An 11,371-nucleotide genomic window follows, 5' to 3' on the forward strand; every position below is an offset into this window, starting at 1 on the left:
CCCTTCATGTGTTTGTGTTTTTTACGTTTTTTTTCCCTGTAATTCATTTCTAATCTCATAGCGTTGTGGTCAGAAAAGATGCTTGATATGATTTCAATTTTCTTATATTGACTGAGGCTTGATTCGTGACCCAAGATGTGATCTATCTTGGAAAATGTTCCATGTGCACTTGAAAAGAAAGTGTAATCTGCTGTTTTTGGATGGACTGTCCTATAAATATCAACTAAGTTGGTTGGAGGGTTTAATCCATTCACGTTTAAGGTAATGTTATGTATGTTCCTGTGACCATTTTCTTAATTGTTATGGGTTTGTTTTTGTAGGTCCTTTTCTTCTCTTGTGTTTCCCACTTAGAAAAGTTCCTTTAGCATTTGTTGTAGAGCTGGTTTGGTGGTGCTGAATTCTCTTAGCTTTTGCTTGTCTGTAAAGCTTTTGATTTCTCCATCGAATCTGAATGAGATTCTTGCCAGGTAGAGTAATCTTGGTTGAAGATTCTTCCCTTTCATCACGTTAAATATATAATGCCACTCCCTTCTGACTTGTAGTTTCTGCTGAGAAATCAGCTGTTAACCTTATGGGAGTTCCCTTGTATGTTATTTGTCATTTTTCCCTTGTTGCTTTTAATTATTTTTCTTTGTCTTTAATTTTCTTCAATTTGATTACTATGTGTCTCAGCGTTTTTCTCCTTGGGTTTATCCTGCCTGGGACCATCTGTGCTTCCTGGACTTGGGTGGCTATTTCCTTTCCCATGTTAGGTAAGTTTTCGACTATAATCTCTTCAAATATTTTCTTGGTTCCTTTCTCTCTTTCTTCTCCTTCTGGGACCCCTATAATGCGAATGTTGTTGTGTTTAATGTTGTCCCAGAGGTCTCTTAGGCTGTCTCGATTTCTTTTCATTCTTTTTCTTTATTCTGTTCCATGGCAGTGAGTTCCACCATTCTGTCTTCTAGGTCACTTACCTGTTCTTCTGCCTCATTTATTCTGCTATTGATTCCTTCTAGTGTATTTTTCATTTCAGTTATTGTATTGTTCATCTCTGTTTGTTTGTTCTTTAATTCTTCTAGGTGTTTTTTCTTTAGTTCTTCTAGGTCTTTGTTAAACATTTCTTGCATCTTCTCTCTCTTTACCTCCGTTCTTTTTCCAAGTTCCTCGATCATCTTCACTATCATTATTCTGAATTCTTTTCCTGGAAGGTTTCCTACCTCCACTTCATTTAGTTGTTTTGCTGAGGTTTTATCTTGTTCCTTCATGTGGTACATAGCCCTCTGCCTTTTCATCTTGTCTGTCTTTCTGTGAATGTGGTTTTTCTCTCATTTTTTTTTAGTTGTCCTGACATTTAGAAAAGTTTATACTTTGGTCTAGTGATTAATTTTAGGTATCTTATTTTTTCTAGTTGTTTATTGCTAATGTAAAGAAATGTTATTGATTTTTATAAGTTGATTTTGTACCTGGCAACCTTGCTGAATTCTTTTTAATTCTAATAGTATGTCAGTTGAATCTGTTAGTTTTATCTCTTCTCTTCCAGTCCTTACACGTCTCATTTCTTTTTCTCCCTTTATAGTATTAAACAAGACTTCCAGTTCTATGTTAAACAGTAGTTGGTGAGGGTAAGTATCTAGTCTTATTCTTAATCTTCAAGGAAATGCATCTTAAGTTTCTCCATTTTCTGCAAAGTATGCTATAAAATTTTGGTATGTAACCTTCACCAAGTTAAGAAATTTGCCTTCTATTCATATTTTTTAAAGAGTTTTCATCATAAGTAGGCATGTAACATAATTTTTCTATATTAATTGAGATACTCATATAATTATTCTCCCTTAGTCTATTCATGTGGTATATTACATTGATAGATTTTTCTGAGTTTGAATGCATTCTCTTTGCATTCTTGGAATTAACTCCATTTGATTGTGATGTATTTTTTAAATACTGTTGGATTCGATTAGCTAATATTTAATTTACAATTTATGCATCTATATTCATAAGTGAAATGAGCCTATAATTTTCTTTAATTGTCCTTGTCTGTTTTTAAAATCAAGACTTCAAGATTTTACTAGACAAATAAAATGAGCTAGGCAGCTTTCTCTCCTTTTCTATTTTCTGGAATAACTTGTATAAGAAGAGAAGTAACTCCTGAGAGTCCCACACACTATACCTGTAAATCCATCTGGGCCTGGATTTGGGGGGAAGCGATGTCCTTACCTACCATTTCAGTTTGATTAATGCCTAGTGGTCTATTCACGTTCTCTACTTCCTATGCCATTTTTATCATTTTATATTTTTCTAGGAAAAAAACTTTATCTAGATGTTTCCAATTATTTCTGTCTAGTACCTAGCAGTCAGGTTTCTGGCTTGAGTACTCGGTGGTGCCTTCACAGAGAGGGGGGCACAAGAGGAGCAGCATGTCTGTTATTTGGGGGCCAGAGGAAGTTTGGCTACCTCTACACTTTCAGCAAAGCAATGGCTATATGTGATTCTCTGTTGCTTTGGATATTTGTGATTATGTATGAATGTGCACACTTCTGTAAAGGTGTGTTTTTTATACATGATGCTCTGGTGTGTTTCTGTTTATATGAAAATGTCAGGCTGAAAAAGAACAATTTTTCTATGTAATTATTTTTCTGTATCTGTTTGCATGGGTCCGTGAGCTGTGATGGGGGTATTTCCATGGTTCTCTCAATGTCCCTGTGTACATCAGCATCTCTGCCAGCTGGTAATTCATTCTGTGTGCTTTTCCATGTCTTGGAGTGTCTGCAACTGTGAGGGTTCTTGATTCTATGTGTATCTATATGGCTCTGCACATGTCTGCATCTCTGAGGGTGGGGGATTATGTATGCATCTCTGTGTTTTACTGTAGAAATATATGTATGCAGTGCACATGCTACGTGGCAAGTTCAGACTCTCCAAGTCTGGAAGAAACATTACAACAGGAAATGCTCTGGATTCCAGCTTCCGGATGGAATTTCACTCAGAAAAATACCCCTTCCTGGTCCTCCCAATAACTGCAGCATTCTTTGTCTTTCTTGAAGAGGCTGAGTTGAGGGGGTTTATGCTAACCTTGACCTCAGAGGCCACGTTGTTCAGGAGGATTTGGCAGAGCCATGAAATTCCACACCCTGCCACTTGCCTCTTGCCAGGCCTACTGCTTCCTCCTAAACCCTTTTGTAGCTCCACATTATCTACCAGACCAATTCCAATCTAAATTGTCCAGAGAGGCCAGAAGAAGACACAGGGAGATGAGAAGAAAGAAACAGAATAAGATTTTTATAAAGAAATAGATAAACAAAGATAGATATGGGAACAGGGGGATAGAGAAATGAGAACAAGGATATAAAGAGACAGAGACCAAGAAATAGGGCCTGAATGGTAGGAACAGATAGTCAGAAATGGTGATAAAGAAGCAAAGAAGTTTGGGGACAGAGAGATGTACAGACAGATGGAATGGGCAGGGTAGAAAAAGAGGGACTGACAGAAATGAGGCTGGAATGTAGGGAGAGAGAGAGATGGGGACAGAGACACAGATTGGGGTCAGAAAGGCAGTTACATAAAACATGAGGATAGAGACACAGAGATGATAACAGCCAGGTAGATAAAGAGAGTGACTGGGATTAGATAGACAAAGATAGAAACGGAGATGGTGTTGAGGAGGAAGAGGTTGATGATATAGAAGCTAATATTTTTTAATTGAAGTATAGTTGATTTACAATGTTTCAGGTGTAGAGCAAAGTGATTCAATTATATATATATGTAAATATATAGGTATATATAGTCTTTTTCATATTCTTTTCCATTATAGGTTATTACAAAATATTGAATACAGTTCCCTGTGCTATAGTAGATCCTTGTTATTTATTTTTAGGAGCTAATAATATTTTTGAGCATTTCTTATATTTGAGGCATGGTTCTATAAGCTGTACATGTGTTAGTTCATTTAATGCTCTTGGTAACACTGAAGCAGGTACTGTTATCAGCCCTGTTTTACAGATGAGGACACTGAGGCACAGCAAGTCAGCAGCACAACTAGGATTGGAATCCAAACAATCTAACACCAGAGGCCATACTCTTGACTACTCTGTCAGTGACAGAGAGATACAGACAGACAGGGATCTGGGGACAAGATGGCAAACAGATGAAACACACATAGGGACAGAAAGATGGAAACAAGAGACAGACACATGAGGAGAGCCACCCAGCAAGAGAGATGGTAACAGAGGTAGAAAAGGGGTGATAGATGAGGAGAGACTCAAAGAGGGAAACAAGGGCAAGAAGACCAATATAGGGGTATGTGTGTGAGAGAGAAACAAAGAGAATGTAAATGTTAGTTGTGAGGGGTTGGGAGGCTGGGGTGAGGACAGAGACTGGAACAGAAAGGTGAGAATAGAAATAGAGAAAGATAGGTGGGGAACAGAGACGGATGAATGCAGCAACATAAATACAAAGATGAGAACTGGGAGACAGGCAGAGATAAAATAAATAGGTACAGAGTGATGGAGACAGAGGGGTGGACAGAAAAGAGGCCAAGGAGCCAAAGGAAATTGAAAGAGAAGCAGAAAAGACAAATTTTGGAACACAGATTCAGAAACAGATGAGGTAGAGTAATATGGTATTATATATGTGAGGATGGAGACACATACCAAGAGGAGAACCATAAGTTAGATGGGGACAGGATGGAGACAAGGCAACCCCCAACAGAGGCAATGGAGAGAGAGTGAGAGCAAGAGCAAGAAGGGGAGAGATTGAGAGAGAATAGGAGAGATAGGAAAGAGAAACCACCAGAGAGATGTAAACAGAAAGACAAGAGAGAGCAAAATAAGAGAGATGGGAGACATCTGAACGGTGGTGACAGTGATGGTGAACTGGGGTGACAGTAAAAAAAAGAAATAGAGGCACAGAAGGAAATAATTTTGATTCAACAACCACTCACAAGTCTTGGATATATCAGGGCTGGCACTGGGCTGTGTGGTACCCAATAGGCTGTGAGCTCAGGAAGGCAGGGCCTGGGCCTTTGTTATGCAATACTGTATCCTCCACCTACAGTATACTCCCAATCATGTGGAGGGCTACCATTTATTAAACATTAGGTACTGGGGACTGTGGATGCGTTTCATGGATTATGTTATTGAATCCTCACAACTCTGATGTAGTAGGTATTATTATCATCCCCAGTTTACAGATGGGGAAACTGAGACTTAGAGCAATGAGTAACTTACCCAGGGTCACACAGAGGAGCTAGGAGTGAAGCCCCAGCCTGGACCAATGGTAGAGTATGTCATGAACCAAGGATTAGGATGAACCCTGTTCTTTCTGTACACCCAAGGTGGAAAAAATCAAATTCCAGTCTGCCTGCCTCCAAGGCCTACATGTTTGACCACCATACCACACTGCTCCAGTGAAGACTCACTCACAGACTGGTGGAAGACAGCTGAACCAAGAATGGAAGACTGCTGAACCAAGGTAAGTGTGTCCTGACTCCTTACCCTCTGGAGCTCCCTCTATCTAGCGAAGGAGGATGACCTAGCTACCTCAGAGAGAGTGAGAAAAGTCCTGTGAGTGACAGAAATAAAGCCCTGTGGGAGAACCTCGGCCAGGGAAAATCAGAGAATGCTTCCTGGAGGAGAAAGTAGGTCAAAGGGGCCAAAGACAGATTTACAGAGAGGTCAGTGAAGCTTCAGGGTCCCTCATTTGTTTCTTCCAAGGCCTGCTTAACAATCAGCAAAAAATCAAAGAGTACTGAAGATGTGTACTCTTCACTCTATAAGAAAATTGAAATGCCCTGACATCTTACAGCTCATATATGAAAGAAACTAAACAGGTTTTCCCAAATTTGACAATAGTCCTAAAACTACATTATCATAAAGCTGAAACTTTTCTAAACTATCAATAGTAAAAAATTTCTATCAACCATGCTATTAAGAAAGACTGACTAATATTTCTATTCTCTCTACAGAAAAATGATCTTATCTCATGCTTCAGTGACAAAAGCCATCAGACATGGGAGAATTGTTCCAGGACCTTCATCTTCCCACCACTGAATCTCTAAACGTCCCAGTATCTGTATTCATCTTTTCTTTCATTCCTTCCTGTTACAGTGAAGGGCCTGAGGACCTCTCCTCTCTGAGGCCCAGTGCCTCAGACCCCAGCTCCTCCTTTCCCTTCCATTATTCCCTTTCTCTTCTGTGTTGCCATCCAGTCCCTCTCTATGGTCTCTGGGTCTTTCCCAGCAGCAAACAAGCAGTCTAGTATCTCCCATCTTAGAAAAATCATTCTTTGCCCCTCCTCCTACCATCACCTTAGCTCTCTGGGTTCTGTTCCCATTCACAGCCATGTTTCACAAGGAAATCGCCTACACATCTAGCTCCACTTCAGCAGTAGTGTTTTATTCCCTCTGACCTCAGGGAGGGTCCTATAACAATCTACCCTCCCACCAGCACTCTATCCAATTATTTCTGCTTTTTAAATTTTATTTATTTTTCATGATAATACATTATAAATTTTATAATATACATATCTGTACAGTTCGAATAAATTATAAAACAAATACCTATGTACCCAGCTTCAAAAACAAATCATTTGTGAATGACAAAACCCGCCATGTAGCCCTCCCCAGTCATATCTCCTTCCCCTCCCTGAGGTAACCAGTGTCATTTTTCATGCCTTGCTTTTTTGTATGGTTTTACAACATATTACTGCATCCATATATTGTATAATTTTGACTGTTCAACTTTATATAAATATATTCTTTCATGACTTTTTTGAATCAGTATTAGGTTTCCTGAGTTTTATCCATGTTGATACATGTAGCTGGAGTTCATTCATTTATTTAATTATAGTATTCCATTGTATAAATATGTCTCAATTTATTCATCTTATTTTCTTGTTTCTGTTTCTTGCTGTTTCAAACAGGCTTTGGTGGGCTTCCCTGGTGGCACAGTGATTGAGAGTCCGCCTGCCAATGCAGGGGACACGGGTTCGTGCCCCAGTCCAGGAAGATCCCACATGCCGCGGAGCGGCTGGGCCCGTGAGCCATGGCCGCTGGGCCTGCACGTCCAGAGCCTGTGCTCTGCAACGGGAGAGGCCACAACAGTGAGAGGCCCACGCACCGCCAAAAAAATTAAAAATAAAAAATAATAAAAAAAAAAACAAACAGGCTTTGGTGAACACTCTTGTAGTGTCTCCCAGTATACACATGTGAGGATTTCTCTAGGGGAGCAATTCTCAAACTTTCTGGTCTCAGAACTTGCTTTACATTCTTAAAAATCACTGCAGACCCTAAAAAGCTTTGGCGTATGTGGGTTATACCAATTGATACTTGCTGTATTAGAAATTAAAACTGAGAAAGCTTAAATATATTAATTATAAAATAATAAGCCAATTACACGTAACAAAAGTAACATTTTTATGAAAAATAACCATATTTTCCAAAACAAGAATATAGTGAGAAGAGTGGCATTGTTTTACATTTTTGCAAATCTCTTTATTGTATGGCTTAATAGAAGACAGCTGGATTCTCATATCTGCTTCTGCATTCAATCTGTGATATTACATGTCATGTAGCCTCTGGAAAACTCCACTCTACGTACTTGAGAGAATGAGAGTAAAAGAAGCAAATAACATCTTTCTAGTATTATGGTTTTGGCTCCCCCACCCCCCATCCCTGCCCTCAGGATCCCCAGACCACATTGTGGGAACTACCGCTCTGGGATAGACACCTAAAATTGCTGGACCTAGAGTATGTGCATAGTTCAGCTTTACTAGAAAATGGCCAACATTTTCTAGAGTGGTTGTATCAGTTTACACTCCTACCAATGGTGTATCCATTCACTCTTCATCCATTCTGGTTTTCACCCCACCACTCCTCCAAAACTACTTATATCAAGGTCACTACCAACACCCATATTGCCGTATCCAATGGACCCTTTTCAATCCTCATTTTAGTTGACTTCTCAGCACTCTTAAAACATCCCTGACACATCGCTAGTTATGTCCCTATCTCTTTACCTCTTTTCAGTCTCTTTGCCACCTCCTACTCCTTCATTCAACCTCTAAACTTGAGATTTCTCAGAGCTCAGTCATGGATCCTCTTCCTTTCTCTTTGTTCTGTCTCTGACTTCTTCTCTCGTGGTTTTTTAATGCTATCTCTATACTGCCAACTCTCATTTATATCTGAAACCAGACCTCTCTGAGATGTACAATATATACCACTATCTGCTTGACTTCTTCCTTTGGCTATTTCAAGGGCATGTAAAACTGAACTCTTGATCTTCCCCTGAAAACCTGTTCCTCTTTCTGTCTTCCTCATCTCGATGAATGACCTGGCCTCACATCACCAGGTCCCTGGGAGGTATCCTTGATTCCTCCCTCTCCCTCCCACCCACAAGCCACCACACCAAGCCCTTTCAATTCTAAATATCTTTCAAATCTACCTCTCTTCATCTCCACCTCTGCCACCTTAGTCCACCCACCGTCATCTCTGATTGCAGTAGACTCCTAATCTTGTCCACCTCCAATCCAATCCACAACAGCCAAAGTAATCTCTTTAAACATTAACTATACCATGTCAATTCCAAGCTTAAAACCTTTCAATGTAGTGTATTTCAGCATTTGGGGGATAGGAAGTATCTACAAAAGAGATACTATTTCATCATGATCATATATGATGCAAACTGAGACATGCTTACCCTTCCTACATAATCCTATGATACGTTCTGATATTTTCTATTTTCTCAAGTTGATTTCAGTACCTTCTGCAGTTTGACCCACATTTAAAAGCACTGCTTCAGTACCTTTTTATTGCTCATAGTATAAGATCTATTCTCCTCACCATGGCCTATAAAGCCAAACATAAGTTGGCTTCTGCCTGCCTACCTCCTCAACCTCACATCCCATACCTCTTGCCCTCAGCTCACTATGCTCCAGCCACACTGGCCTTCCTGCAGTTCCTAAGTATACCCTTTCCCTTTCTTCCCAGGGCCTTCTCACTTGCTGTGGCCTCTGCCTGGGACACTTTTGCCTCCACTCTTCATGGGCTAACTCCCATTCCTTTACTCACCTTAAGTATCAGCCTTGCCTGAATCTCAGGCTAAATTGCCCCCACCTGTTATTCACTTTCCTATCAACCTGTTCCAACTCTTTATAGCCTTATCACAATTTGTAATTTTGTGTGTTTATATGTTTTAATTATGTATTTGTTTACCTCAAGTCCTCTCCAGCGCCAGACTGAAATTCTGAGGGCCGAGTTTGTTTTCCATGATCTTGTTCATGTCTGTCTTATTCACCACTGCATAAGTAGTGCCTCATGTGGTGCCTGGCCCAAAGTGTGTGCTCAAAAGGCATTCATCAAATGAGCAGAGATCTGAAGAACAAATGAAATGGAACTGGGGCGATGTGCACAGAATTTCTTGCAGATGCAACAGCATATGCAAAGACTCCAAAGCTAGACAGACTAAGGAACAGTCTAATAATTTCAGCTTTGACTCAAGCATGGAGTCTGGAAAGGCTGGTGGTGGTCAAATCATGAAGAGCCCAGCTTGACTTTGCCTGTTGAGGAAGGTAGTTTTCCTTTTGAGCAAGTGGGGGACTCACTGAAGGATTCTAAACGTGAGAGTGATATGATTTTGGTTTACCTTTTCAAAAGATCATACTGCCTACAGTGAAGAGACTAGATTCCAGGGAATAAGACTAAGACAGGGAGGTTGTGACAGTATTCAGGTTAGAAATGGTGCTGGCCTAGATTAGGGTAGTAGCAGCAGAAATAAAAGAGACTACATAAATTTGGGAGATATTCAGGAGATAAAAATGACAGGACTTGGTGATTGCATGGGAGTGGAGGAGAAAGAAGAGGGGTATAGCTCAGGTTTCTGCCTTGACTAGGGTCATTCGCTAAGGTAAGGCACAAAGAAGGACAAAAAGGCTGGGAGGAGGATACCTTGAGTTGGAGAGAAGCTGAGGCTTTAGGTGTCTCCAGGGTATTCAGGTAGAGTTATCTGTCTATTAACCCGCTGAATGCATAGGTCAGGAGAAGTACCTGGACTTGTATCAATTTGGGAGTCATCAGCAAAGAAATGATAGTTGAAACCATGAGAATGAATGTAATAATCATAGGAAAGAGCAGAGAGAGGAGAGCTCAGGCCAAAACCTAAAGAGCACCAGCATTTAAGAGTTGGACAAGGAGGAGTCTGGAAAGTAAAAAGGAGTTACCAAGGAAGCAGGAGAAAACTGAGAGTGTGGTGTCATGGAAGTGGTTTAAGGAGGAGGGAGTGGTCACTAGTGCCAAATGCTACCAAGAAGTCAGGTAAGATAACCTCTGAATAGATTCTATTGGATTTAGTGACATGGGCCATGGCAGACCTTGATAAGAGAGCAGTATCAGGCAAATAGTAGAGGCAGATTGGAGTGGGTTGAAAGATAAGTGGGAAGTGGTAAAATTAAGACAGTTAAGTGTAGGCGACTCTTGAGACGTTTATAGAGGGAAGAGAGGGAGGTGGTTGGAGAGGGAGATTTTTTGGTAATTTTTAGATGGAAGAGACCTGAGTATGTTTAAATGCTGTTGGGAAGGAACAAGGGACAGATTCTGTAGGTTTGGTGGCAAGAAGGAAAGAACTTCCTTTTTGATGACTTCTGTTTACTCTGTGAAGTAGGTGGGGTCATCTGCTGAGGGTCAGGGGACAGATGGAGAAGTTAGGGGTTTAAGGAGAAGGGAGGTTAGAAATGGCTGTTGCAGAGCATGAGAGAGAAGGCGGTCCGGGAATGCATAGTAGGGTTGTGGGTCAGCACCGAGGGCCTGGTAGAAGCTGGGGACCATGAGTTTATAGTGGCACAAATCTGTGAGGTTGAATAGTTTTCTCCAGCAGTGTTTAGCTGCCTGGGCACAGGCATGGAAAAGGCGGACAGTTGGACTGATTCAAGGTTGGAATGCTGCCAGGCAGATGCGACAATCCTGGAAACTGAGGCTACTGGCCAAAGAGTGGCGAAGTAAAGAACCATGAGGTCTGGTCTGAGCTGCGTGAAGAGTATCAAAGGCAAGTCCCCTACGAGCCAAGCCCTAGAACTCTGGAACATGTGGAAAGGTTGCTGGAAAAGAGATTGAACGATGAGCAGAGGGAGGCAGAACTGAGATGTGACAGAAAGGCAGATTTGGGGGTTTGAGCCCGTAGACTTGACTGTGCGGGACCAGGGGGAGATGGGGAGGACAGGCTGAGGGGGAATTTTTAAGAAGAAGGAGTGCCTTGAAGGCGGTCGCAGTGAGAATTGAGGCCGGCCGAAGTGAGGAGGCGTGGCCAGGCGCAAATCCCGGGCGAGGGGGCGGGGCCCGGGCAACTGGGTCCCAGCGCCGCTGTGGCTGCGGCTGCCTCATCGACTGCTCCCGCCTCCCCACCCC

At 41.3% G+C, this 11,371-nt stretch overlaps 1 long non-coding RNA gene across 1 annotated transcript in view; it reads left to right on the plus strand.

The window, feature by feature from the left end:
• The window catches only part of LOC112414604 (uncharacterized), an 8,952-nt gene extending 3,524 nt beyond the window's left edge, over positions 1–5,428 (plus strand). The window contains exons 2-3 of the long non-coding RNA XR_003006191.1: positions 1,559–1,604; positions 5,312–5,428. This is a non-coding gene — a long non-coding RNA (uncharacterized LOC112414604). The remainder of the gene's footprint in view (positions 1–1,558; positions 1,605–5,311) is intronic.
• The last annotated feature ends 5,943 nt before the right edge of the window (positions 5,429–11,371 follow it).

This window comes from Neophocaena asiaeorientalis, unplaced genomic scaffold (assembly GCF_003031525.2).
Source record: "Neophocaena asiaeorientalis asiaeorientalis breed wild unplaced genomic scaffold, Neophocaena_asiaeorientalis_V1.1 scaffold313, whole genome shotgun sequence".
In the NCBI taxonomy this organism is placed as follows: Eukaryota; Metazoa; Chordata; class Mammalia; order Artiodactyla; family Phocoenidae; genus Neophocaena; species Neophocaena asiaeorientalis.